This window comes from Chionomys nivalis, chromosome X, assembly GCF_950005125.1.
Source record: "Chionomys nivalis chromosome X, mChiNiv1.1, whole genome shotgun sequence".
Classification (NCBI taxonomy): Eukaryota; Metazoa; Chordata; class Mammalia; order Rodentia; family Cricetidae; genus Chionomys; species Chionomys nivalis.
The window spans coordinates 21534782-21550967 of record NC_080112.1 but is presented as its reverse complement, the minus strand read 5'-3'; the positions used below and the strand labels follow the sequence as shown (position 1 = coordinate 21550967).

General features: G+C 39.1%; 1 pseudogene; it reads left to right on the top strand.

Annotated features, from left to right (window-relative positions):
* Positions 1–11143: 11143 nt before the first annotated feature.
* LOC130867986 (glutathione S-transferase A2-like) lies at positions 11144–11805 on the top strand (annotated as a pseudogene).
* Positions 11806–16186: the final 4381 nt, after the last annotated feature.

Here is a 16186-nt window from a genome sequence, read left to right as displayed (position 1 = left end):
TTTAAGAGATAGCAACCAAACATAGCAAATAAAATATAACAAGATAAAACCAAAATCATCACATTAAAACTGGGCACAGCAAGCCAACAAAAGGAAAAGACTCCAGTTGCAGTTACAAGAATCAGATTCCTTCACACACTCGGGAGTGAGTCCCATAAAAATTCCTAAACTAATAGCTATAATATATACCCAGAGGACCTGGTGCAGACCCGTGTAGGCACTAGGCTTGCTGCTCTAGTCTCTATGAGCTCATATGCACCTTGCTTAGTTGATTCAGTGAACCTTATTTTGCTGGTGTCTTCCATCCCCTGTGGCTCTTATAATCTTTAGCCTTCTCTTCCATGGGATTCCCTGAGCTCTGGGGGGAGGGATACAGTGAAGACATTCAACTTAAACTCTCTGCATAATGTCTGGCTGTGGGTCTCTGCATCTGTTCCCATCGGCTGCCAGAGGAAGCCTGTCTGCTGATGACTGGATAAGGCACTTATCTCTGAGTATAGTAGATTATCATTAGGGATCATTTCATTAATTTTTTTTTGATCAGTAGTGTTTGGTTTTACCATAAGTCTCTGGATTATCTAGTCTCTGGTTCTTGGAACCCAAGCAGTGTTGGATGTGGGTTCCTTCTCATGGAGTAGACTTTAGATCAAATCAGACATTGGGTGGCTACTACCACATGTTCCTTTGCTACCGTTGCCCTAGCATATTTTCCAGGCAGGACAGACCATAGGTGGAAGATTTTGTATCTGGGTTGGTGTTGATGTTTCTATTTTGGTAGCCTGAAGAATACCTTTCTACACCTAGGAGTAACTAGAACCAAGTGGTGAGGGCTTCATGTATTATGGACCAGCTCATCATCTTCAAATTCAATGAGCTGTGTGTGTGTTGTCCTCAGCAATGAGGCCTCGCTGTTTATTTGCAGAGAACAATCCCTTGTTTTAGCGACAGCCTGGGTTGTTTGGGAATTTCCAGGGGATCCCTTTGGCCAACAACTCAATTGACTGCAACCTAGTTCTGCCACTGGAAGCCTCGCCTGGCAGCAGGAGATGGCCAGTTGCAACTCTGTATCCCTCATTACTAGGAGTCCTTATTAGGATCATCTTCATAAATTTCAGGAAGTTTCCACTGAACGGAGTTTCCACACCCACTAAATGCCTCCTCAATTGCAGCTGGCTCTCCCTGCACTCTCTGCTTCCATGCCATCCCCCCTACCTATTGTTCCTGTCCTCATCTGCCCTCAGTTTGCTCACAAAATCTATTTCTCCCTCCCAGAGAGATCCTTGAATCACCCCTAGACCCCTCCTTGTTACCTAACCTTTCTGAATCTATGGACTGTAGCTTGGTTATCATTTATTTACAGCTAATATCCACTTATAAGTGAGTACATACCAAATTTGTCTCTCTGGGTCTGGGTTACCTCATTACAGATGATTGTTTTTAATTTGCCTGCAAATTTTATGATGTCTGGGGCTGGAGAGATGGCTCAGAGGTTAAGAGCATTGCCTGCTCTTCCAAAGGTCCTGAGTTCAATTCCCAGCAACCACATGGTGGCTCACAACCATCTGTAATGGGGTCTGGTGCCCTCTTCTGACCTGCAGGCAGACACACAAACAGAATATTGTGTACATAATAAATAAATAAATATTTTAAAAAATTTTATGATCTCATTTTTTGGGGGGTGGGTTCAAGACAGGATTTCTCTGTATAGCTTTGGAGCCTTGTCCTGGTACTCACTTTGTAGCCCAGGCTGGTCTCGAACTCACAGAGATCTGTCTGCCTCTGTCTCCCGAGTGCTGGGATTAAAGGCAAGCACCACCACCACCCAGCTTCATGGTGTCATTTTTAACAGCTAAGTAATACTTCATTATGTAAATGTACCACTTTTTTAAATTTATTCTTCAGTTGAAGGATATCTTAAGTTGTTTCCAGTTTCCGGATATTATGAATAAAGCCAGAATGAACATGGTTGAGTAAGTGTCCTTGTGGTAAGATGGAGTCTCTTTGGAGTATATACCCAGGAATGGTATAGCTGTGTCTTGAGGTAGATCAATTTTCAACTTTCTGAGGAACCACTATATTAATTTCCATAGTAGCTATACAAGTTTTTACTCCCACCAGCAATGGAGGAGTGTTTCCCTTACTCCACATCCTCACCAGTAAAAGTTATGTTTTATGGTTATCTTAGACAGTCTGACAAATGAAATCTCAGAGTCTTTTTGATTTGCATTTCCCTGATGGCTAAGGATGTTGAACATTTCTTTAAGTGCTTCTCACCCATTTGAGATTCCTCTATTAAAATTCTCTGTTTAGATCTATACAGCACTTTTTACTTGGGTTCTCTGTTCCCTATTTTTAAATTGGATTGTTTGTGTTTTTTTATATGTAGTTTCTTGAGTTCTTTATGTTTTTTGGGTATTAGTCCTCTATTGGAAGTGGAGTTGCTAAAAGTCTTTTCCCATTCTATAGGCTGCAGTTTTGTTCAAATTGTAAGCATTACAGCTCAGATGGAAAGGGATCCTGGTAATCAGGAGCCAAAAAATACCACAAAGTCGCTGTAAGCTCAGCAATTTACAGTTCTGCTCCAGGAAAAGATTTCCTCAATGTAACAATGGCTGACCCTGCAGCGGAGAGTTTCCCTAGTAAAGTTGTTAAAATTCTGCTCAGTACCCCAGAGGTTTCCTCTGTCAAACTTTTACATCCATCCTGCTCTGCTGTGCTCTGCTCCACGCCTGCTCCAGGGAAAAGTTGTTACTTCTCTGCTCCACTCCATTCCAGCGAAAGAAGGTCTTCACCCAAACCTCATTCAAGGGATTTAGGAGGGAAGAATCCAAGAGGGGAGGCCTGCCTCTGCCAGGGTGGAAAAAGGCAGCAGCAAACAGAACAGAACAGGCACAGGGCTTTTATAGGACTTCTTAAGGGGCAGAGTTTTTCCAGAGTGGAGGTTTTCAGGGTGAGAATTGGTAGAATTTCAATCACCTTGATCTTGGATAAGTTCAGACTGGCTAGATTTCATGCTCAGGGATTGGGTGATTTCATGCTCAGTTGGTCAGGGGCAGATTTGGCTCTGGTTTTAGGGCCAAAGTGTTTCCTTCACTGCCCCTTTTTAGCCTTTTGGCTCAAGTTTTAGGGTCAGGGTATGTTACTTTCACTGACTCTGGTTCGATAGCCAAAGTGTTTCTTTGGTTCTGGTTTCAGGGCTAAAGTGTGTTTCTTTCACCAACTCAGAGTAGGTTTTTTTCACTGGTTCTGGTTTCAAGGCCAGGGTGGATTTCTTTCACTGATTCTGGTTTCAGGGCCAGAGTATTTTTTTTTTTTTGGCTGTCTCTTTTTACCCTACACACATGACATTTACCTTTGCCATGCAGAAGCTTTTCAGTTTCATGAGGTCCAATTTATTATTTGTTGATCTTAGTGCCTGTGCTAACAGTGTTCTGTTCAGAAAGTCTTCTACTATGTCAAAGAGTACAAGGCTATTCCCCACTTTCTTTTCTGTCAGGTTCAGTGTATCTGTTCTTATGTAGAGGTCTCTGACCCAGGTGGACTTGAGTTATATGCAGGGTGATAAATATGGATTTACTTGCATTCTTCTACATTCAGACATCCAGTTTGACTGTTGTGTTTTTCCAGTGTGTATTTCTGTATTGTTTATCAAAAATCTGGTGCCCATATATATGTGGATTTATGCCTGGGTCTTCAATTCGATTCCATTGATCAGCATGTCTGTTTTTTATACCAATAGCATGCTGTTTTTATAACTATAGCTCTATAGTACAACTTCCAATTAGGGGTAGTGATAAATCTGGAAATTATTTTATTATTCAGGATTGTTTAGCTATCCTGTTTTTTGTTTTTGTTTGTTTGTTTGTTTCTCCATATGAAGCTGAGAATTGTCCTTTCAAGGTCTGTGAAGAATTGTGTTGTAATTTTGATGGGGACTGCATTGAATCTGTAGATTGCTTTTGGTGTTGATATTTAAAGTTATTATTTATATGTTTGTGTTAATTTTGGTTGTCATGTTGATTTTTGGTAGTGTTGTATTTTCAATGGTACTTTGTGTTTTAGTAGTTATGGCTTTGAATATCTTTCTCTTGGTTATGCTCATTCCTCTCTTTAGCACAAAATATTGCTTCCTGTATTTTTTTAGGTTTTGTTTGTTGGATATATATTTCTTAGGCTGTTTATTTCATAGAAAGTTTTCTTTTCTCCAATTATAGTCAATTATTTTGTTAGGTATATCAGTTTAGGCCAGCTATCATGATCTTTTAGGACTTGTAATCTATTGTTCCATGCTCTTGAAGCTTTCAAAGTTTCCATTCAGAAGGCACTGTTAGTCTGATGGGTTTCTTTTATATGTAACTTGTGATTTTTCTCTTGCAGCCTTCAATACAGTTTCTTTGTTTTGTATACTTACTGTTTTACCTATGATATGCCATGGGAATTTTTTTTTTAGTCTTGGCTATTTTGTGCTTTATGTGCCTCTTGTATCTGTAAGAATATGTTTATCCAAAATTAGAAAGTTTTTTTCTAAGATCTTGTTGAAGATTTGTTCTATTCCATTGACTTGTGATTCTCCTGCCTCGTATATGCCTTTAATTTGATGGTTTGTTCTTTTTATGGTTTCCTACATTTCCTATATGTTCCTTTCCTGTGTTTTCTGAAAATTTTCATATTGCTTGTTTACTTGGTCTATATCTTGTACTTTGAGTCCTGATAGTCTATCTTCTGCTTGATGGATTCTACTTCTAAGGCTTTCTTTGCGTTTTCTAGTTATGTTATTGGGTTTTTCAATTTCAGCTTGAGTCCTCATCAATGTTTATATCTTTTTATTGAATTCTTTTCTCAAGTCCTGGATTGTCTTCATCGTGTCCACCAGCCTTATGTTTGTTCTCCTTCGGCTCTTTCGCCTTGATTTTATTGTGATGTTTCGTTACCTCTTCTTTAAACTCCCAAATTATTTGATGAAGTTTATGATTATTCTTTTAAATTCTGTTGTCCTGATATTAGTCTAGATAGTTCCCAGTGACCAAAAACTCTCTAAGGGATTGGTAGGTTTTAGAAAGGTGAAACTGGCTTGGCATTTCATATTGCTTGTATTTTTGTGAGGAGAGCTCAGCATGTGGACTTCTGTTGTTAGTTCTATATCTGATATGCACAGAGAAGGTTATTGCAGAAGAGAGAATTTGTGGGTATGTGGGCCTCTAGGTTGGAAATGGCTTAAGTAGAATGAAGTCAGGTGGACAGAGGGGACTGGGCTGGTGGTAATAGATGTGGGTTGATAAGTTGTATGTGCATGATAGGGGTCTGTGAGTTGGGGGAATAAGTAGGGTGAGTCCTGGCCAAAGCCCAAATATTGGCTATGGTGAAGGCATGGGTGACCTAATGAGGCCAGGGTACTAAATATGAGACCTGGGCTGGATCTTTGCATTCTTTGAGCCAAATACCCTAATCTGAGTAACTTGTAAAGTAGAGAGATTTATTTGACTCATGATTATAATGGCTGGAGAGCCTAAGTAGTGTGGTGCTATCATCATGATGAGTCTAGTGACTATGTAACAACGTAGTGAGCTCATTTATATGCTTCAAATTGTGAATCAAATGAAATGTGACTTAAATCTCAATTAAACTATTTAAAATGCTTTCCTCTACCACCCAAACTATAAATGCAGAAAGGGTTATGTCAAAATAACACTGCAGTCTATCTACAAGATTGCTTGGTGAGAAAGTAAATGATACAGTATTAGATTATAAAACAATATAAAACACAAAGTTTTAAACAGCCACATGTCCTTACCAATAGGAATAATTGAATGCCTAAATGTAGAAGCCCTTCTTGGTGAAGAATTTTGAGTAAAATATGCAGATTTCCTCTTATAAGAGATGGTGCTAATCCCACCTCCACATTTTCGATTTGGGTTGTGTGTAGTGCGATCATTCTAAAAAGAATGCACCAAAAGAGGAAAATAATAACTTTCCATTGCATAAACTAAACAAATACTACCACAAGCTAGTGAACAAGGCTAACACCACTAATATCGTGTAGCTTCCATTCACTTCCAATATGATGTGCCTCTTAGCCATAGTTTAATTAACCAAGAAAGAAACCAAATAAACCCAAATTGAAGGATAGTCAACAAACTCCTCATAACTCTAGTTATAAGTCTAGTACTCTTCCTAATTGTCAGTATCATGAGCAATAAAGAAAGACAGTTACAGACATAAGGAAACTGGGAGACACATCTAATAAATACAATATGGCTTCCTGGTTTGGATTCTAAAACATGAAAAATACACTAGTAGGCAAAAACAAAAGGCTAGAATTTAATTAGGGCTATGTCTTAGGGTTTCCATTGCTGTGAAGAGACACCAGGACCATGGCAGCTCCTATAAAGGAAAACATTTAACTGTGGTGGCTTGCTTACAGTTCATTATTATGGTGGGAGACAAAGCAGACATGGTGCTGGGGAAGGAGCTGAGAGTTCTTACATCTTGATTCACAAGCAGTAGGAACTGATCTATCTCACTGGATGTGGCTTGAGCATATATGAGATCTCAGAGCCCACTCCCACAACAACACACTTCCTCCAACAAGACCACACCTACTTCAACAAGGCCCACCTCCTATTAGTGATACTTCCTCTGGGAATAATTTTCTTTCATACCACCGTAGAATATATACACATGTTGGTTTCTTAGTTTTCATAAACATGTCCTGCCGATACAAAGTAGTAACGTTAGTCACAATTTAAAGAAGGGTGTACAGCAATTATCTGCAATATCTTTGCAACTTTCCTGTAAATCTGAACTCCTTCCAAAATCCGAAGTATTTTTAAAATTACAGAAATTTCAAGCTAGGGTAATCTTTCCTCACATACATGTTCTTAATTTTAAATACTCATAGGGATTTGAATAATGAAATCAGCAAAATAAGAATTAAAATTCATATTATATGGAGACACTACATACTTTATGTGCATTCTGTTAGTGGACGTTTGCATTTCTTTCTGCTATTCTAAAATAATACTGCTATAATGTTCTTGTTATGTTGGATGCATAAAAACAAATTTCTATCATGGAATTGGGCATAGAATTACTTCTAGTTTGTAAATTATACAAATATTTTTATTATAATTTTACTATGAAATATTTTTCAGTCACTGAACATTGTCTCACAGGGTCCTTGTGAGATGAATGACTTTCTCACAAGGAGATCAGTTGTTCTGGAGGCACTAAAAGGTTTCAAATGTGTTACATTTTACTAAAACATAAACATGCATTCCTAGCAGTCCAGGGCCAGAACATAAAAGAGCCATCTGCAGATTTGTGCTAGAATGCAATATGATAAAGAACCAGCTGCCCCTAATCCTTCAGTACTGTCATAAAATTGATAAAGAAAACAGAAGGCTTCTTAAAGATATCTTCTCAAGGAGACATAAGACAAGAGCCAAAGCAAAGTCCTGACTTATTTGACCAACATATTGCATTAACTACTTTTAGATTTATGATTTATTAAATACATAGACAGTGGTAGGAAGAAGGCCTAAAGGTACCAACTCAGTATACACATGGTCCTGTATACTAAAAAGAATATCAAAACAAAAAGGGGCAGATAATTATATCACAAGCTGTGAGACACACCAGTGTTGAGAAACCAACTTGAGAGTTCAGCTGATCAGTTTATAAGCCTGACTTCTGTGGCATGTGATATGACCTTATGAAAATCTTTATAGACCTTTCTTCATCTTGTATTCTAAGAGACATTCAACCTAGACTAAGCTATAGGCATAAACCTTTTCTTGTGTGACTTATACAAGATACTCAAAATTAAATGAGGCTGGTAAGAAAAATATTCAGCCTCAGACACTTCATTATCTCATCCCAACAAGATAAATATTTACATTCTTGAAGTAAACACACTGAGAGTTTTATGTGTTTTGAAAATTGATTCAGGAGTTGCTCCATTAAAAATTATAGACATCAAGAAGGAAAGGGCATGGAGTTGGATGGGTAGGGAGTTGAGGTGGAACTGGAAATAGATGAGGGAAAACTGTGGTCAGAATATGTTGTATGAATTTTTTTAATAAAGGAAAAGAAGAAATCACAAATAAAAATTATAGACATGGAAATAATATTAGCAAACAACAATTCCAGCTAGAAATGTGCATTATAAGGATGATTGCCAACTACATCCCATTCTATCTAGACAGACTCCTGGGATATATGGTTCTTAGTACTCAAAATCAGGCAAGCGTCTGGGAAACTGGAATATTGCTCACCCAAATATTACGATAAATTTATTCACTCTTAACCATTTTAGCACGATCCTCCAAACTAACCTTTGCTAGCGTAATCACTTTAAGAGTGTGCTTTGAGTTGTTTGTTTTGTTTTGAGACAAAATCTTCACTGTGTAGTCCTAAAGCTTACCATGTAGATCAAGTGGGCCTTGAACTTATAGAAATCTACCTGTCTCTGCCTCCCGAGTGCTAGGTTAAAGGCATAAACCACCACAACTGACAAATTTGTACCATGAAAAATTATAATACTGAACTAAATATTGATATAAATTTGTTTCAGGTAAAGTAATTTTTTTCACATAGATTATCACTTTGAAATTCAATCTTATAAAAGATACTTTTGCTGCAACTTAAAGATGATGTTACATTTGATTAGCCTAAAATTATACCTTCATTCAACAAACAGAAGATCCAGCTTTTAAGTAAATCCTAGCCACATTTTTAAAGATTTTATTTGAATGTGTGTGTATACATGTGCACACATGTGCGTGACTGCATGCATTCACACATATATGAAAATAGTGCCTTTGGAGGCCTGAAGAGGGTGTCAGATCCCTTGCACCCAGAATTATAGGTGGTTTTGAGCTGCCTGACATGGCTGCTGGAAACTAAACTCAGGTCCTGTACAAAAATGGTACATAGTTTTGTACTGCTGAGCCACTCACTTCTCTATCCCCACAGGCCTGTGTTCTTTTTTTTTTTTTCCCATAGAGTCGACACCGTTTATTACTGAACTGCACTTTCACCTTCACACAAACTATTTCAAAGAGCTGGAACAAGTGTAGGGGGAGGGGACGGGAGGGGAGGGACAGGTGCCCCTCAGAAGCCAGGACCCCCAATGGGCTTCCCCAGGCAAGGGCAGGGATGGAGCACCAGGCTGTCAGTCTCTGGGTATCAGCTCTCCACGTGCACGCGCACAGCAAGCCAGCAGCTCCTCACACATAAATACAGACACGCTTAACAAAAATAGTATATCATCTCCACAAGGAATAAAAACTAGTCTTGAATATGTACAGCAGAGAGCCCAGGGTGGCCAGAGCTGAGCTGGGACCCCCAGGGATGAGACAGGCCAACAGGCCTGTGTTCTTAATCATTCAGATACATTAAAAAAAACAGCACTATGTGTAATTTTCCTAAATTTAAGTATATTTTTGAGATTATAATGTAATTACGTCATTTCCCCTTCCCTTTCCTTCTTCCAACCCCTATCATGTACCAACCCCCTTACTCTCCTTCAAATTCATGGCCTCTCTTCGTCCATCGTTCTTATGCACACACACACACACACACACACACACGCACACACACACACACATAAGGTAACCAGATTAGATCCCTTAGATCTCTCCTTAGTACACTCAGGTCTACTTGGCCAATAGTCAGAGGCAAGCTCTTAAATCACAGCCAAGATTGCTGCATATGTCACCTAGGCACAGCAAGAAGTATTATAAATTGCATACTTCCTATCTTGATCAAAGCCCTCCTTAGCAATATAATGTTTGTTATTATTCTAAAGACTTTACAATAAATGTTATGTAAATAAACAAAAGTATCGGCTAAAGATACTATATCAATGTTTTGAAATTCAGTGTTCTGTTGTTTTATATAGAGGTTAATCCCTTTTGAAAGTTAGTATTGACTTATTTTTTTCTTTGACAGATGCTAACCTGTGGGTAACTAACTGTATTAATGAGATGGTTGTTATTTGTTTTTGAAACAAAGTTCCACTGTATTGCCCTAGCTGGCCTGAAGCTCTCTAAATATAGATCAGGTTAGTCTTGACCTCACAGAGATCCATCTGCCTTTGCCTGTTGAGTGCTGGGGTTAAAGGACTGTGTAATATAATGTTTTATTAATTCTTTGAGAATTTCACAGAATATGTTTTGATCATATTTACCTCTTTATACTCCCCACAGCTCCTTCTCTATCTGCCCCTGATTTCTCACACTCTTCTTAAGAAAATTAAGTCCATCTCTGAACAAGGCGGACAATGAAGGCTGATGAGAAGCCAAGGACAATGGCACTAGGTTTCGATCCTAATACATGAACTGGCTTTGTGGGAGCGTAGCCTGTTTGGATGCTCACCTTCCTGGACCTAGATAGAAGTGGGAGGACCTTGGTCTTCCTGTAGAGCAGGGAATTTGGACTGCTCTTCAGTATCGAGAGGGAGGGGGAGTGGACTAGGGGGAGGAGAAGTGGAGTGGGGATAGGGGGAGGGGAGCGGGGGGAGGGGGCAATATGTGGGAGGAGGGGGAGGGAAATGGGAAACGGGGAGCAGTTGGAAATTTTAAGTAAAAAAGAATAAAAAAAAAAAGAAAATTAAGTCCAATTTGTGCACCTACTCACAGGTATAGGGTCATCTCCTGGAGTTTAGTCAGCCTAATAAGGACCATTCCCTCAAAGAGAACAGACTCTCTCTTCCCCAGAGGCCATTAACTATCAATAGCCCTTCAGCCGTGAGAGGAGTTTCCCTTCCCTCCCCATGCTAGAATGTTGATTGCCTTGATCTTGTACAGGTCTTGAGCAGACCACCTTAGCCGCTGTGAGTTCCTGAGCCCAATGAAGACACTATTTCACTCCAGTCCTGCCCTCCTCTGGCTCTTAAAATCTTTCTGTCTCGTTTGTAACAAAACGCTGGAGAAAAACAACTCAATGGCTAAAACATTTATTTTGACTCGTGTTTTCAATGGCTTTATTCCATTGTCAGATGGCTCCATTTCTTTTAGACTGGAGGTGGGGAGAACAAAGAGCCAGAGACGTACCTATAACATGCTCCTCGGGAGCAGGAGTTGGGGCGCTGAGTAGAGAGGAAGACTGTACTCTCACAGTTAGTGAAACCACAGTTGCAGCCATGGCTGGGAGGCCCATGCTTTACTACTTCAATGCCAGGGGCAGAATGGAGTGCATAAAGTGACTCCTGGCTACCGCAGGGGTGGAGTTTGCATAGAAGTATCTGGAAACTTCAGAAGATTTGGAAGAGTTAATTAAAGATGGGTGTTTGATGTTTTTGCAACTGCCCATGGTGGAGACTGATGGGATGATACTGGTACAGAGCAGAGCAATTCTTAACTACATTGCCACAAAATACAACCCTTACGGGACGGATGCAAAGGAGAGAGCCCCGGTTGACATGTATACAGAGGATATTTTAGATCTGACTGAAATGACCATGCAGCTGGCACTATGTCCACCAGATGAAAAAGAAGCCAAGATTTCCTTGGCAAAAGACAGGACCAAACCGTGGTACTTGCCTGCCTATGAAAAAGTCTTGAAGAGCCATGGACCTGTTGGCAACAGGCTGACCAGGGTGGACATTCACCTGCCGGAACTTCTTCCTTATGTTGAAGAGCTTGACTCCAGCCTTCTGACCCCTTTCTCCTGCTGAAGGCTCTGAAGAGCAGAATCAGCAGCCTGCCCAATGTGAAGAAGATCCTACAGCCTGGCAGCCAGAGAAAGCCTCCCTATGATAAGAAAAGAATTGAAAAGGCAAAGAAGGCTTTCAAGATTAAGTAAAGCTGAATTGATGGAGGCCACAGATACCAGTCTTTGATGTTTTGCAAAAATGAGAAGCTAGTGTGGGTCCTGGCTGTTGTGAGATAATAAGGATGAACACGTGGTATGTGTATCTCATGTGATCAATTACTGCACTGGGGTTGTGTGCATCACATTTGAAGAGGTCAGCAAACAGTCATCACAACAAATAAAAACAAAACTTGTAAAAACAAAGGAAAAACTAAATAAAAGAAACACTAGCTAAAGAAAAGGAGTAACTAATATCAATGTAGAGTAGACCAAAATTTTTAAAGTAAAATTAATTTCCAAGTGGAAGAAACAAAAAGAAAAATGGGGAATTTTTTTTTTAAGACTACAAGTTTGGTGGACAGGCATTAGGTAGCTAGTGAAACAAAATTTTAAAAAGGAAAAAATAATGAAGAAAAGAGAAGACAAAATTTAAAATAATAAGAGCAAATCTGGAGAGCTGACTCAGAGGCAATACCCACTGTTGCTCTTGCAGAATACCCAGGTTAGGGCCCAGCATCTACATGACATCTAATGACTATCTATAACCCCAGCTCCAAAGAACCTGATGTTCTCTGACCTCTGTGGTCACTGGACACCCGTGATACACATACCTACCTGTAGGCAAAACACCTCAACACATAAAATAACAATTTAAAATATTTTCATAGTAACAATAAAAGAGAGGGAAAATACACATTCAAACAAAATAACAACAGACAATATCTTTGAAATGTTTTTTTATCTTCAACCAGGTGCGGTGACACACAACTTTAATCCCAGCACTTGGAAGGCAGAGCTACATGGATCTCTGTGAGCTTGAGGCCAGCCTGGTCTACATAGTGAATTCTAGGATAGTCAGAGATACAGAATAGTGATGCCCTGTCTCAAATAATGCAAAACAATATTCTTTCCTTCCCACCACTGGAATCCCATGACTTCATCCTTTATATGCAACATTAAATATCCAGGCCCAGTCCTGTCCTGCACAACTTCTGTTGAGGTCTAGCCTGGAGGGTCTTCCTAATCCTACTCTCTGCATACTCTCCCCCTTCCTCAGATCTAGCCTGGGCTCCACACCATTGTCCTGGTGTATTCTGGTGAGCTCCACTTCCACTGTCATATCAGCCTCCAGCTCAGGCCAGGATGCACATCGTGCACACAAGTCCAGCCCCTCCCCCAGCTGTGGGAAGCACAGAGGCCCTTATGCTCACAGATAAGCACTGAGGAACCAGGAATGCTAAACACACAGCCCTCAAAGGGACCCCTTTGTCCCTTCAAAGAGAGGGATCCACGAACTGTTTCCCACCCAGGAGCCTGGGAACCAACATAGTTAACAGCCTGTTGACCTTTGAGCTATCTGTGTATCAAAGACCACACCAGAGCCTCAACCAGACCCTTATCATGAGCTTGTCAATCTATAGAACCCATGTTTAGGGAAGATGCGACATGTATTTTACAAAGAGTTTTGATGTAGTCATGTCTTACGCTTTATTGTGGTCAGGGGATTAAGTTTATCACCAGGAATTTTTTTTCACCAAATTGTGCTGCGCTTAAGCGTGCCTAATGTAAATGACTCAGGGTCAGACAAAAAAAAAATCATACTCCTCTAACTAATGGTGCAAACATTTATAAACTCATAAATGGATCCTCCATCACCCCAAGTTAAAGAAACGTTCTCTTATTGTTATTCATGGATGTTTTTCTCTTTCTACATTCACATGATCAATATGACTAGACCCTATAGTAATCACTTCATTGCTTTTTGTAATCTTTCCAATTCTGTGATGTTAACCCTGTGTGCCTCAGTAATTCTGTTCCTCAATGCATAGTGCAGTATCTGGGAGGAGCTGTGGAGAAAATGGATTATGATAAAAATATATTATGTGAAATTATCAGAGAATAAATAAAAACATTAAAATTTATTTACATGCATACAAATTGTGTATATGTATATAGTTTTATTTGGGGAAAAAATTAGCTATGCAATCAACTTTAGAAAAATATCTCAGTTTCTTGTATGGAGTTGGTATTGTATAAAAGTTAATGGCCATTTTGTTTAGAAATATTAAGCTTATTTTTTCTATTTATATATGAATAATACACTGGAGTAAATATACAATGTATTATCTACTTTGTTTTTATTATAAGAACTAATAAGTATTCTCCAAATGATCCTATAAGGTGATATCTGTATGTTTATTCCAGCACTATTCACAATAACTAAGATAATGGCATCAATCTAGGTGTTTGGATGAATGGGTAAAGAGAAATGTGATCATGTCTGGATGAATGGATAAAGAAAAATATGATCATATAGATATAATATAGATACATTAGCTATAAGAGAATGAAACTGGAAAATATTAAGTTTTATTAAACAAATCAGAAACAAGAAGGCAAATATCCTACTGTAGAATGGCCCTCAGTAGAGATTAGGAAGGTAGGCATATGGTTGATAAACACCAGATTTGATAAGTGTGTATTACGTGAATGTGTCAAATATCACATAGAACCCCTATTAATATGTAATATTAATACGTGTTGAAATTAGAAAAATCACCTACCTGTTCATAACTTGTGCCTGTTTGCAAATTCCAATGGCTGTTTTACACATGGGCAGATATGGCAGGGAAAAACCTAGAAACAGAATTCATTACCTAAAATTAGTCAGGACCTTTTCACTCTGCCCAACCTCATAATTAAACATTCAGTTTAAGTGCATGCACCCTATTGGGTCACAAACCAAACTGCTTGTATTGAACGTATATTACACTGATATGTCATGGTCATCCTCAAGATTTGATTTTTCTACTTTAAGAGTTTACCTTGGATCTAGAGGAATGGGTCAGTGGTTAAGACTTTTGTTGCCCTTATAAAGAACCAGAGTTCAGTTCCCAGCATCCATGTCAGATATCTTGCAACTGCATTTAACTCCAGACCCAGGGAAGCCATTATCCTCTTCTGGCCTCAGAGTGCACTACACTCATGTACACATACACACACACACACACACACACTATCTATCTATCTATCTATCTATCTATCTATCTATCTATCTATCATCTATCTATCTAATTTTTATCTAATATACATGGGAAATAGAAAAATACAAGGTCTCCCGAATAAATTGGAAATGTGGGGATCATGGGAGAGGGCAGAAGGGGAGGGGGGAGGAAGGGAGGGGAGTGGAGAAAAATATATAGCTCAATAAAAGCAATAAAAATTATATCTATGGTCCTTCTTTCTTTTGAACAGTTTTCGCTATAAAGGCAGTACCAATGTCTGATATTATGTTTAGAACATTTCAAATATGTAACATAATTTAAGACTCATCAGATACTATCATATACATTTGTTAATCACATGGAGATGTGCTGTAGGACAGTGGTTTTACCATGTAAAGATTTATTTCTTGTACTTGTTTAACAAAATGCTGATTGTCAGTAGCCAGGCATGAAGTATAGGTGGGGCAGCCAGGCAGGAAGTAGAGGTGGGACAATGAGAACAGGACAATTCTGGGAAGAGGAAAGAGTCAGTCTGCAGTTGTCACCCAGATGCAGAGGACGCAGATGACAATGCCTCACTGATGAGAGGTACCAAACCACCTGGCTAACACAGACAAGAATAATGGGTTAAGATGTAGGATGTAAGAATTAGTTAATAAGAAGCCTGAGCTACTAGACCAACCAGTCTATAATTAATGTAGACCTCTGTGTGTTTCTTTGGGACTAAATGGCTGCGGAATCAGGCAGAACAGAAATCTCTGTCAACAAGTGGTGCCCAATGTGTGGACAACTGCATCCACAGAAAACCTGAGAGAGCTTGGGAAGTAATTCTAGTCACAAAATAACAGCGTTAAGCATGGCTTCTTGGTAGCAGCAGTTTCTCAGGTTTGCTCTGTTTGCTAGAGGCAAGTGCATCTCATTTAAGAGAGACTTTCTGACTCAGCTTTAGAAGCAAAAACCTTGCAGCTCTTTTAAGAGGTCCTACCACCAAACACTTAAATGGTGTTTATAACTAGCTGATAGCATGCTTCTTGGTGGTGGCAGGGACCTTGAAACTCCATAGAGTGTGGCAATAAATATGGCTCTGGTCAATACCTCTGCCATGAGGATATACTCTCAGAAAGCTAAGAAATGAGTTGAATTCAGCCGTCAAAACCACAGCTTTATTCCTAGCTATATCGCTTACCAAATTAAAGACTCATGTGGTCAGTAAAAGAGAGATATACGGTAAAGATAGATTCAAAGATGAAGAAAACCTCTAAATGGTTTACAGTGTGCTTAAAAATATATGTGGACTTGGGAGAGAAAAGAAAAAGGATAAAGTCCTTAAAATAAAAAAGAAAGAAAGAGAGTAGTTGGCTGTGGTG